Raw genomic sequence first — 14,830 nt, 5'->3', positions numbered from 1 at the left:
TTTTTCTCGCCCGGGCTCGCCCCGGTGGCGCCCTGGTCTCCCGGGCTCGCCCCGACGATGCCCTGGTCACCCGAGCTCGCCCTGACGTCTCCTGGTTCACCCAGACTACTGGAATTTGGACAGAATGCTAATTTTTGTCATTTTCAACAATCAAGACACATTCAAACCTGGTTTTTCAACCACCTGCACTCAGAAAATTTTCCAACAACATTCATATACAATATTCAACACATTTCATCAACAATCACATATATTCAAAAGCATTCAAACATAAAAATCTTGGGTTTCTTAAACCCAAGTTAACTCCAAAACCTTTGAGATGGTTTAGGAGATCCGGGTGTCATATTCGGACACCACTATGTCACGATGTGTTCTCTCTCACCTTAATGAAGCGTGCTTTACGAAATCCCTATGGTTCGGTTGGGTTGCAAGGTTCAAATGCTGGAAATCTTCGTAACTACCATAATAAAACTAACAACTACCTTCTGCTATATATTCAGCTTCAGTAGTGCTTAGGGCAACACATAATTGTTTCTTGCAAGACCAAGAGACTAAAGCATTTCCCAAAATATGACAAGTACCACTTGCACATTTTCTCTCAGTTTTGCATCCAGCAAAATCTGAATCTGAATAACGAACCAAATGGCATATACTTCCTTTTGGATACCACAACCCAACGTCAGTTGTGCCTTTAAGATATTTCATGATTCTCTTAACAACAACTAAGTGTGATTCTTTTGGTTTAGGTTGATAGCAAGCACACAGACATACAGTAAACATGATACCAGGTCTACTGACAGTTATATATTAAAGAGATCCAATCATACCTCGATACTTTGATATTTCAATGTTTTTTCCAGCTTCGTCAATATCAATGTACATACTAGATCCCATATGAGTAGCTATTGTCTTGCAGTTATCCATATAATCATAATGAAGCACACATATAATCATGTTAAGATAGGTAAGTTTCATCAAGAATGCCTAATTCACGTCTAATTTTATAAAAAGGTTATTTAGTCAAGGGTTTAGTGAAAATATCTGCTAGTTGGTTATAAGTATCAATGAATTTTATAGTCACATCTTTCTTTTGGACATGGTCCCTAAGGAAGTGATGTCTTATATCTATGTGTTTGATTGTAGAATGCATAATTGGATTCTTTGTGAGGTTTATAGCACTAGTATTGTCACATTTTATAGGAGTGCAGCCTAAGTCTAAGTCATAATCTCGTAACTGTTGTTTAAGCCACAAAACTTGGGCACAACACATGCTTGTTTCTTGCAAGACCAAGAGACTAAAGCATTTCCTTAAATATGACAAGAACCACTTGTACTTTTCCTCTCAGTTTTGCATCCAGCAAAATCTGAATAACCAACCAAATCACATATACTTCCTTTTGGATACCACAATCCAACTTCAGTTGTGCCTTTAAGATATTTCATGATTCTCTTAACAACAACTAAGTGTGACTCTTTTGGATTAGATTGATAGTGTGCTCACAGACATACACTAAACATGATATCAGGTCTGCTGGCAGTTAAATATAAAAGAGATCCAATCATACCTCGATACTTTGATATTTCAATGCATTTTCCAGCTTCATTTGTATAAATGTAAGTACCAGATTCCATAGGAGTAGCTATTGGCTTGCAGTAATCCATATCAAATCTTTTCAACAAATCTCTGAAATACTTGGATTGAATAACAAAAATTCCATTACCAAGTTTTTTGATTTGTAGTCCAAGGAAGTAATTCAACTTCCCCATCATTGACATTTCAAACTCTCCTTACATCATTTTTCCAAAATCACTACACAACACCTCATTAGTAGAACCAAAAATAATATCATCTACATAAATTTGAACAAGAAGAGTATGATGATTTATTTTCTTTATAAAGAGTGTAATGTTGACCTTTCCTTTGGTAAATCCTTTTTCAAGTAGAAAATTTGTTAGACGATCATACCATGCACTAGATAAAATAAATGTAATGACATTGTTACCTATACCAATGATTTTTCATTTGATGTTCTCTGCATAGGTAACAAGGCCTTTGATACTTGAATATAGATATTTTGAAACTCCACGTGCTATGTGCTTTCAACAACCGTTGTCATGATAATACATTTATGCTTATGGCTTTCAAGCACTCTTGCAAACAAATTACGAATACTTTCTTGGTATCCAATATGATTTGGGTCCTGCGAGATTAGCACCTTTCTCAACCCAAACATATTGGCAAATTGGAATACCAACTTTTCTAATATGACATGAATTAGGAGTATGACTAACATTTTTACAATAAAAGCATGTGGGTTGATGCTTATGCATCTTGTGTTTAGACTTGTACAAAGAATGTTGATCAACATTTTCTTTAGAAATATTATGCATGCAATCATTCTTAGTTTTCACAAAAGTACTCTTTATCATATCATTAGATTTTTGGCTATTTGTGTAGCCTAGTCCTCTTCGGCCATTGATATGTTTTTGAGTAATTAAAATATTGTCCAACTTATGAGTACTCTTCTTGAACATATCCATTTCTTGATTTAATGAAACAATTTTAGTTTCAATAGTATCACATTTTGGACATTCGATGCACATGTCATTTGATTTGGATTTTAAGGCATCAAAATCTTTTTGTAGAATTTGATTTTGACTCTCAAGAAGTTCTATATTGTTTCTTTCATTAATGCATACTTTAGAGAGTCTATTAAATTCATCATGTAATTCACAAAAAGTGTTATGTAACTCATTATATGAAAATGTATCATTTGGTTCCGAGTTACTAACCTCATAATCATCGTTTGATTTGTATGAAGCCATCAAGGAAATATGTGATTGCTCCTTAATTCTGAGGTCTACATTTGAATCACCATATTTATCTTCTGATATAACATTTTTTCTTCTACGCTTCTTGTCCTTCTTTCTTTTGAAAGTAAGGTGCTTTTGTAGGGCTAGACAAGCACATTCAAGATTATATGGTTTTCTGCATATAGAGCATGTAGACTTTTGCTTTGATGTTGATGCTCCACTATTTGCTGTAGACCTTTGTACTTTTTTGGCTCCATGTGTCATTTCTAGAGTGCCCCAAATTTCTTTCAACATTTTGCAACTTGACACTGTAAGGAATTCTTTTTCTTCTAGAACCGACACAAGAATAAAGTCTTCTTAGAGCATTTTCTTAGACGTTCAATCTTTGCTCCTAAGTTTGGTAATATTAGTAACTTTGAGTTTGAAGATTTCCATTTCCCTATTCTACTTAGGCAACAAGATCTTTTTTATTCCTGTGAAGAAACAAATGCCTACTATCATGAACTTGTTAAAGTATTTTACAGCAATTTAAACTTTAGGAAAAATTGTTTAACATCCTCTGTGAAAGGAAAAGAAAGTGTTTTAGACGTTAAAACCTTCAATTCAATATGTTGTAATATACCCTCTCAAGGTAGCATAAAAGATTTCGATCTTGCATGTGAATGAGATAATTATGATAGAAAAGAGTTTTACTACTCTATGTGTAGATTCTCTAAACGAGGAATCGAAATGAGTAAGCAAAGGCTTTTTGGTGAAACTGTAAGGAGTAGAGATATCTTTGTTGTAGGAAATCTCAATCTTGAAGATCATTTGCTTTATTACTTTCTAAGCTATGTCATTCTTCCAAAATTTTCAAATCATTCTCAAATTAATGACATGGAACTACAATTGATGTATGTTGTTAAACATAACCTTCAAATCAATTTTGGCTTGACAGTAATGAGACAAATGTGGTCTGTGCGAGAAACTCACGCCCCTTACCTTATGCAGTCTTCATAACCAACATACTTGAGCATTTTGGTGTATCCACTACTGGTGAGTCCAAAATCGCACTTGATGCACGCGATTATAAGATCGATGTGGATGTGATCCACAAAATGGGTTTCTTTCAAGATCCAATTGATATAATCTATCAGTATCCAAGTGATAGACAGGCTGCACCTGCTGATCCAACAGCAAATGTCTTTGCTAACCCTCCTGAACATCATCCTTATGAATTTAATGATGAGTCTTCTTCATCTGCTGCCATGCCTACAAATTAGATGATCATGGAAGAGTTATTCTCTCTTTGAGGCTACATCTCTAATCGGATGGATGCTCTTGATGCTCAGAATCAACAACTTCAATTTGAACTTCAATGTCTTTCATATAAGATCTGTAGCATGGACCTTGATGACGATAACACTGAGCCTGAATCTTAGAATATTTGTTGTGTACGATTTCTCTTTGTAATGTTGCTTGATTGTTGACAATATGTTTTTTGTGGTTTTTATGGTTATGTTTGAACAATATATGAACATATTTTAGTTGTATGCTATGCTATGCTATATTAAATTTGTATTTTCTATATGCATATTGTACGTGTGCTGGACTCTTGGCTTTTCTTCTTTTTGAGGAAGTAAAAAGGGGGAGAAAAGTTGGGAGAGTATATTTTATGTTTGCAATTCTTTCAGGCACATAACTCCAAATCAAAGGGGGAGCATACTCAAGTAATGTGAAAATATCACAAAGTATACTACTCTCAGAAAACTACATTGTCAAGAAGATATTGGTTTGTCATCATCAAAAGGGGGAGATTATAAAGAAGATCTTGCTCCAGACCTTGGCACAATTTTGATGAATACACCAACATCATAGGTTAATGTGACAAGTAACATGTTACCAGAACTAAGTATCTGGTTACATGAGTGAGAAATGACTTAGCCAACAAAAACTGAACAAGGTAATCAATTACTCCATTTGAGTAACCGATTACATACTAGGGCAATCAGTTACTTAGTTGGACATAATGTTTGGGTAATCGATTACATCCTTTGACTAATCAATTACACTGTGTGATAATCAATTACTCAGTTGGATAGAATATTTGGGTAATTGATTACGTCGAGGCTGTAATCGATTGCCGAGAGTTGTTACACCAGATTTTCAGATTCCAACTGCAGAACTTTCACCCTAAACGAAATGGTTCAATTCCAATCAATTCCTACCTTTTCATTGAGGTGTTATGGCTGATTGAGAATTAAAGCCTATTTAAAGGCATTGGAACTCAGAATTCATAACAACAACTCACATACACAATCTAAATTTTCTGAAACACTTTTTCTACAACTTGTTCTTAACTTTCAGATTAAAATTTCTGAAGTTTCTTTAAGTATGGTTTCAATGTTTTTCAAACCTTCTAAGAATTACTACTAAGTGTATAAAGAGTTATCAGATTGTACGAGATAATAGTGTTCAAATCTTGTAAAGACAATTCTTACCATTGTTAAAGTGTTCTTCATTCAAATTGTTGAAATACTTTCTTTCACATGGGTGTGATAAGAAAGGGGATAGAGACATTTGGAAATTTATTTTCGAAAGAGTGATATAGGTATTAGAGAGTGAGTAAGGTACAAAGAAGTCTCGGGGTGAGAATTTGTAATCACTACTCTTAATATCTACTATATAAATCTCTTATCCTGGAAGAGTACTAGATGTAACCTTTGGTGGAAAAGAAGGTGAACTAGTATAAAAATCTCTAAGTACTCTCTTCTCTTTTATCTCTTTAAATTTACTTGATATTTTTTCAGCATAACTTTCCCCCTACTACTAACTCTATAAATTACAGAAAAATCTGTCATGCACAACCTTTGGTGACATTCTCTCTCATCCATGGAACTCGTGTTTGTCATGCACAAGTTCTTTACTCGGGAATTGGAAACACGAGATTCACTAAGTGAAGTGAAAAACAAGTTTTCTCATTTTCTTTTTACATGGTAGTTTATTTAGGGTTTTAGGGAGATTAGTTAGAGTTTTTTGTTTTAGTTAAGGTTTACGATTTTAGTTGTATAAAAATAAAAGTCATAAATGAAAATAAAAAGACAATATAATAATAATAAAAGTGATAATTTTACTAGGAATTGAATATCATTACATTATAAAAATAAGAAAAATGATATCACGATTTTTCCATTTCTTAGTGACGTCTATAAGATGATGTGCTGCATGAAGATGCCTTTCTCCTTTGAGGTGGTTGACCAAAATGCCTTATAACTCGATTAGTAGCATGTCACTCAACAAGTACAAAGCATATAAGTAACACACATGCTCAGACAATATTTGCTATCTAACCCATAAAATTAATGTTCCTATATAAGGTCTAGACAAACTTATAGATAAAAATAAATTAGTAACATTAAAAAATAAATTAGTAATAATAATAAATATATTAGTAGGAATAAGAAAATAAATTAGAAATAGCAAAAAATAAATTAGATAAATTACTTGATCAATGTGCAAGCGATCCAACATTGATTGTATGATGTTTGTTGCATGACCAGGAATGTTAGTGGTGATTACATGTTACGACCACCTAAAATGTAAAGTTACATTAAGTTAGTATATTCATTGGAATACATGTTGAAGGGTTTGGCCAGCTGCTGAGCGGTGCAAACAAGCAGCTCATCGGCTCCAGGGAAATTTCTATAAATAGAGGCATTTCATTCGAGACATCATACATCATTCACCATCTTGCCTTGAAATTCTTCTTCCCTGAAGTTCTCTCTTCTTGTTCTTAGTTCATAGGAGCTTTATTTAAGTGAGTTTTGTAATTTTAGTTTATAATTCAAGAGGAGAAAAGGAGAAGGCAAATGAGACACAAAAATCAATTTTGTAATCTCATTTGGAACTCAAAGCATCCAATCTTTGGATGGATGGCTCATGCTCTTCTTTTGAATGTGGTTATGTATTTCTACTTCTTCTTTTATTCTAAAGTTTGAATTTTAATCATTCAAGTTGGTGCTTTGGTTAAGTTTATTTGTTTGAGAAATTCTTAATGCTCTTTTTAGATCTTAAACACTTAACAAATAAAAATTATTTGCCAAGTTATAAAAATTATAAAAATTACTTGTCTCAAACACTTAACAAATAAACTAAGAAGTAGTTATACTAATTAGTTTATTTGCCAAGTTAAGCATACTTTTTTTAAGATCTTATATTCATTACTACTTCAATATTAGAGTATCCAAGATTAGGGTATGACAACCTAGTCTCTTTGTGGACGTAATATTGTTTAGTAATAAAATAAGTGATCATCATTCTACCATTTTAGGACATACACTAAAAGGAGGATTTTAGAACTTGGTGTTTGGAGTTAATCAAAGTAAAACATAAGAACTTGTCTAAGTAGTTCAAATTCACAAGAATTTGAGAAATATTTTCCTCATTTAAAATGATCTTGTCTCCTCAAAAATTTGTTAATATTTAGTTTATGTTTCTTGTTAATTGTTTATATGCAATTCAACTCAAATCAAAACCAAAATATTTTTAACTCAATATTTGTGCATTGACTATTTGACATGTTCATGTGACATAACCCTATACTATACTACAATTGAATCTTGAAAGAGGTGTAAATTTTAAAATAGTAAAGTGTTATCAATAAATTTATTTGTTGAAACACTTTTTAATATACAAAAGTGATGAAGATAACTTACTAACTTTTATTTATTGTTATTTACATTCCACCATTTATTTATTTTTTAATACCAACCTTCCTTAAGGAAGAAGTTTGGTTTGTTAATAAAAGGAACCCGAAAGGGAGTAAATAAATAAAGGTCACTTAAATTTATTATTCTTTCTTTTGTTCTTTATTTATTTATTTGTATCTAACAACTAACTATTCATCACTTTTATATATTAGAATTCCATTAAACCGGTGTTGGAATTTATTCCACAAAACGAAGATGATATTCAAAGGTACTTAATAATTATGTAATAGGGGATTGCTTCGATACCATTGTACCGGCGTTAGAATTTATTCTAACAAAGCCGAGATGGGGCAAAGAAGAAATAGCTTATTCATATGATTAATCGAAGTAAGTTGTAAGTGGAATATTCTTGAAACCATTATACCGGCGTTGGAATTTATTTCAACAAAGCCGAGATGGCGAATAAAGAATAAAATTGAGTTCACTTAATCAAATAAAAAGAAAACACTCCGAAATGAGGGAATTTCCGCTTTCGACAAATTGGCACTACTGTCAGGACGATTTGTTAAGAGGGGAAACCCTTCCTCCAAAATAACCTTTCAACGGCGGCATTAGCAAATCTTAGACACAATCCTTCTAAGTGATACCCACGCCTCACAAAATCGTGGAGACATCTACTATCACCTAGCTTCTTAATTAACATTAGAAGAAGAAGTCATTGATGTTGCCCACAAAGAGAATGAAACAACAAAGAAAATATATGAGTTTTGAAGACGAAGAGGTGCTCTTAGGAAGAGATGACATGATTTTTTCAATTTTCCCTAAATTATTTTATTTAAAAATATATTTTTTCATTTTTAAACTTTGGCCATTAAAAATTGGTCTGCCATGTGTCATAACCCAAATTTAGTACTACCCTCTCCAATAATGGATAGAATCCAGACTCATTTAAAATGAGGAATATTAGCCTACTTAAAGACACACACATTGACTCATTTAAATGCCTTATAGTATAACATATATTTAAATAGACTAACATATCAAATTTTTTTAAGATATGTGGTTTTTAATAAAAACTTTAAGGCAACAAAGAGACTAGACCTAAACTTATGATATGCTTTCATTCTTACTCAATAGTGTTCTAACATACCTAATTGGATAAATTCTTACACCAATTTCTTCCTTTAAATTCTCCCTTAATCAAATTTTGTTACTATTCCTCAATATGTTGGTATGTGAAAATCTCTAGAACCAATTGTAATTTTATCTAGAGGGTTTAGAAACATTTTCTTGTTATATGTACACCTTGAATCAACATTGTATAAGACCCTATCTTTAAAGGAGAGTTACACAAATTTGGGTTCTTCATATTTTCTCTCTCCTTCATATCTCCTGTATGCACTGTAAGAATTCATATATTCTCTCTCCTTCACATCTCGTGCATGTAGTTCACAAATTCAAATATTTTTATCTACAATGATCTCATCATTGATGTACACAATTTCCATTGTCGGCGATTTTGGTGATGACAATTGTCAGATTGGGTTATTATGTTAGTAGTGAGTTTAAGTCGAGATTGTTAGTAGTGATTCCGATAGCCTAATAAAAACTACTTTGTTATTATGTTTTCCTGACACTAATTCTAAGACTAGTCATGACTGCTGACATGTTAATCATTGATAATGATTTTTTTATTGGCATGCAATTTGAGTCTAAAGAAGGAACACTAAACGTAATTAAACAATTTCATATTAACAATTAGTTTCACTATATTGTTGTAGAGTTAAGGCCAGATAGAAATGTTGGTTGTTGTAAAAAAATAGAATAGGATGTTAATGGCGAAATTGTGCATTTGTTAATGTAAAACAAAATATTTGAGAGACTAAGAAAATTAATGGAACACATAGTTCTATATCCACTATTGTTTCCCAATATCACAACAAATTAAACTCAGCATTCATTTCAAACTCTATTATTAATTTGGTATTTGATGATCCCGATATACCAATTAAGGCACTAGCGAAGGAATTTATAAGTCGTTTTGGCTATACAGTAACCTATAGAAAGGCTTAAACTGCAAAGCAAACTACAATGACTCGAATTAATGGTGATTAAGATGGATCATAAAATGAGTTACCACATGGGATGAATGATTTCCAAAATTCCGCATCGGATATAATTGTCAGATATGAAGCATCTCATCACTTTGTAAATAATATAGAAGAATAGCCTAGTAGATTCATTCTAGATAGGATGTACTTTTCCATGAGCCTTTTCACACACAAAATTTCATTGACCCCTCATCCTTCATTCATTCACACCTTAGACAACTTTTAATCCTTCATATTTTATAATTACTAGGGTGTGATATAGACACTTCATGCATGTGTGTCAATATTCTTATTTTACGGTTCAAGTATTCAATTTTTATATATTTCATCATTTTAGTGAAATAAAATGTCTTTTTTTATTTTAAGTGTAATTTATATTATATTTTTTATATTGTGTGTAATTTATATTGTGTATATACTTTATATTATAACTTTTATATTGGGATGTACTTTATATTATAATATATATTTTTTATTTATTATAATGTCCAATTTAAAGTGAGATAAATGATTAATATATTGGTGATGATTATATAGTATTGTAAGGTTTTTGTAGAAATTAAAAGTATTAAAGGGTAAATCGGGAAAATAAAAAATAACTCATTATGGTAGTTACACCATATTTTGCATATATATATATATATATATAGATATAGATAAAGATAGCCAAACTTAAAACATTTACACTTTTTTATAAAATCTATATATGAAAAATCACGCTTTATATTATTCTAGTGGATTGCACAAAGACACATAGTAAGCTCGGAAAGAGGATCTTCTTCTAAGTTTAAGAGTTTCAATAGTGATGTGATCAAGTCAAGAGCACCGTTGATAAATGAAACGAGAGTGACTCCTAATACTACATTAAATGAAGGCAATTGTGCAATTTGAGTAAAGTATAATTTCTATATATTTTATGCTTAAAATTTATACATGGATGTAACCTTATTCATGATTCATTTATATTAATTATATTTAGAAGTTAATAATAATTAAATTTGAATAGTCAATAATATTAAAGTATGAATGATAATTATTATAATATAACTATTATAATAATAGTATAAAAGGTGTTTGGAGGTTCAAATGGAATGCTTGAAGGTTGACCTTGTTAGAATTTCTGACAATTTGTGGGTCTCAAATATAATTCTATAATTGTGTTATGGCCATCATTTAATTAGCCAAATATAAAATGGTTTTCAAGAATTAATTTGGTGGCTAAGGGCATATGTGTCATGAACTATTATAAGTGTAGATACCTTCGGGCAATTTCTGATTTGATGAAGGGACTGAATCAGAATTATTGCAACTTAAGCAGTAACCGCTTCAGTTACTTTTATGGGTTATGGTCCCCATTTGTAGAGCAACAGGTTTACTTGAGTGGCTGATGAGAATAAAAGGAAAAGGGATAAGGAGTTGTCCATAAGGTAACATTTTCAATAAGGAGTCTCATCATCAGGTTCATAGGCTCTCCTTGGCTTTCTCATTCCCCTCTAGAGAAGCAAAAGGAAAACCATCAGGCTCTAACATCTGGAAGATCATCACACCCACATACCTTCGAGATTCCAAATGGCTAATCAATGTATGCTCTTATTCTTCACCATGAAATCAATTGGGATTTCTTCGGTCTGGAACATGGTTGTTCCATTTGGGTTTATGTATGGGCATAAACATTTTATTTTAGGAACAAAGCCATGATCATTATGATTTCCGCATTTAAATTTAAGGATTATTCATGGAAAATTTCGAACAGACCTTGCTAATATTGATCTCATAGGTGAAAATTCTGGTTTATCTTATGAGCAATTATAGTTAAAGAAGTCTATTATTGTTCACTGTTGGAGGGTCTCTCAGTTGAATAACATCCTTCTTTGTCAAAAGTCAAGGTCCAAGTGGTTTAAAGACGGGGATGCGAATTCCAAATTTTTTCATTCTTGTATTAAGATTAGAAGGAGGAGGAATCAAATCTTGGGGGTTACTATTGATGGCCAATGGTGTGAAGATGATTTGCTGATTAGAAATGGTAATATTGGTTACTTTCAAAATTTCTTCTTCGACACTGAGGCTACTAGACCGAAGCTTGATGGAATCTCTTTCAATGAATTATCCGAGGAGCAAAAGGCTATGTCGTTGACTGATTTCAGTGAAATTGAAATAAAAGAGGCGGTATGGGGATGTGCTACAGATAAGAGTCTGGGACCTAACGGATTTAACTTCAAAATTTTGCAAGAATTCTGGGAGTTACTTAAAGTGGATATCTTCAATTTTGTTTGGGAGTTGCAGAACAATCCAAAAAGCCCAAAAGGTGTTAAATGCTCATTTATTGCTCTTATTCCAAAAATCCTGATTCCCAGCGGAATTCAGGATTTAAGGCCGATATCGATGGTGGGCTCTCTTTATAAGATTCTAGCTAAGATTCTGGCAGGAAGATTGAAGTTAGTCATTGATTCCTTAATTTCGAAACCTCAATCGGCATTTTTTCAAAATCGTAGTATTCTCAATGTTATGGTTATTTTAAATGAAGTTATCCACTCCGCTAAAAAGAGTAGTGTCAGTTGTATGTTACTGAAGGTGGACTTTGAAAAGGTGTACGACTCAGTTAGTTGGAGTTTTTTGGATTATATGCGTTCTAGATTTGCTTTTCCTACTCAATGGAGGAAATGGATAGCTGTTTGTTTATCTACCACTACTATGTTTGTCCTCATTAATGGTATTCCGACGACTCAAATCTCAATCTCTAAGGGTATTTGCTAGGGGGATCCAATGGCTCCGTTCCTTTTCCTTATGGTTGCCGCAGGATTCCTGGGCCTTATGAGAAAGGCTCGTCAGTTGTTTAGTGGTTTCAAGGTGGGGAGGAATCAGGAGGAAGTCTCTAACCTTTAGTTCGCTGATGATACAATGGTGGTGTGTTCACCAGTTTCCTCTAATCTTTGGACAATAAAGAGTATTCTTTGTTGCTTTGAGCTAGCTTTGGGGCTAAAGGTGAACTATAAAAAAAGTCTTTTGTTTGGAGTTAAAGTTCTTGTTGACTTTCTTCTTGTTGTGTCTCAATTCCTCAACTGCAAAATTCATGCTTTCCCCTTCACTTATCTTGGTATCCCAATTGGGGCTAGCTCTAAAAAGGTACTCCACCTGGATTCCCATTATTAAGGATGTTTCTAACCGGTTGGATTCTTGGAAGTATAGATTCATTTATTTTGGTGATAGGGTCATTCTTCTAAATGCGATACATGCTAATATTCCTACTTATTTTCTCTCAATATTCAAAGCTTCTAAATATGTTATCTCTAGTTTGACTAAAATCGAAAGGAAGTTTTTATGGGGTAAAAATGTGGGGGTAGGGGGATTGTGTGGGTAGCATGGTCAGAGGTTTGTAAACCAAAGAGGCTAGGTGGTTTAGGGGTTAAGAATATTTCGGCTTTTAATGAAGCCTTGTTGGGGAAGTGGAAATGGAATCTTCTTGCTGATATAGATTCTTTTTGGGTTAAAATCTTAAAGTCTAAATATGGTGGTTTAGCTTTGGATGGGAATGCCTCTAGGGTGTCAGCTTGGTGGAGGGTTGTGAGCTCGGTGGGGGTGTTAGGGGGATCTAATAGGGATTGGTTCTCCTCTAGTGTTAGTAGTATGTTGGGTGATGGTTCTAATACTTTGTTTTGGGAGGATGTTTGGTATGGTTAGTAGTCGTTGAGGCTTTCTTTCCCTGGATTATTTGTGGTGGCAGCAAACAGATTAGCTTTAGTGATGGAGTCGGGGTTTTGGCAGTAGGACTATTGGGTGTGGAACATTAGTTGGAGAAGGAAACTCTTCCTTTGGGAGTTGGCTCTTGAAAGAAATTTGTATGATGCAATTGATCCTTTTACTTGTGTTGAGGGGGTCAAGGATAGTATGAGTTGGAGTATTACAAGTTCATGGGTCTATGATGTGAAATTTGCTTATGAAGTTAGTCTAAATGCTTCCCCCTTAGTTATTGGTGATCTTCTTAATAAAGTGTGGATTAATTGTGCTCCTTCAAAAGTTTGCTACTTCATTTGGAAAGTGCTTAGAACAAAAATGGCTACTCGATGTGAACTTCAGAATAAATCCATTATTACTTCTAATGATGATTTAGTTTGTGTTTTTTGTAAGAATCATCTTGAATCTGTTGATCATTTGTCTGTTTCTTGTATTATTATTGAGAATGTTTGAAAGTGCGTTTATTCTTGGTTAGGCCAGCAGGTCACTTTCACGGATAATTTTGTTCAGCTTTTTAACAATCATCAAAATATGCATTGCTCTTCAAAAGGAGCCAATCTATTTTAGCTAGCAGCTAACTTTCTACTGCTTTGTATTGGGTTAGCACCCCTTGTGCTTTCTTATAATATTTCTTTGCTTAACAAAAAAAGTATAAAAAACTCTTACACTAATTAATATATATATAGATTAATATATATATATATACTTTTCTCATATGAGTGATGTTTCTGGCATTTTAATTGTAGATTTAAAATAAACTTAAAATGTACTTTTGTTATACCAATTTTTTTTGTATAGCCATCTTATTTTTTTGTCCTTATATTTATATACACGTGCAAAATTTTCAATGAACTTTTCATTCACAACCCTCATAGTGTTTCCTATGTACCATGACATTATTGGGTCTCACATCCTTTTCATTCACATCTAGCATTATAATGTGTAGTTTGGGTCTCACATCCTTTTCATTTGTACAAAAAATTCCCTTTATTTTTACGTGACTTTCTCATCTTCTAAAATTGAATGTGAAGTACATCTTAACAGGTGCACATTTTTTATGAACTAATGCATGCTCACAGCAAAGAAGACAAAGGACAAATTTTTTTAGAGAATAGCACTTTGTTCAATATCAAACGGTAATTTTTCTTTCTTTTATCATTTATCTAATAATAATAGGGATGGTAATGGATATTTGAACTCTTGGATATCCGTAGATAATACACATAATGGGTCGGGTTTGAGTCTGTGATTTTGAACTTGTGGGTAACTGAGACCCAAAATTTTGAGACTCAGTGTTGGGTGGGTCTGGGTCCATTTAATGAGGTACCCAAACCTATGGGTACCCGTATCCAATATTCCTTCCTATATATGTATCAACATAATTAGAATATCATGTTATGATGATTGTAATTTTATATTGTTAATCCGTAAATGTAATATCATATTAACTCATAAATGTGATTATTATGTTGTTAATGTAAGGCT

This window comes from Lupinus angustifolius, unplaced genomic scaffold (assembly GCF_001865875.1).
Source record: "Lupinus angustifolius cultivar Tanjil unplaced genomic scaffold, LupAngTanjil_v1.0 Scaffold_471, whole genome shotgun sequence".
NCBI lineage: Eukaryota > Viridiplantae > Streptophyta > Magnoliopsida > Fabales > Fabaceae > Lupinus > Lupinus angustifolius.
The sequence above is the reverse complement of the archived record's forward strand: the minus strand, read 5'-3'. Positions refer to the sequence as shown.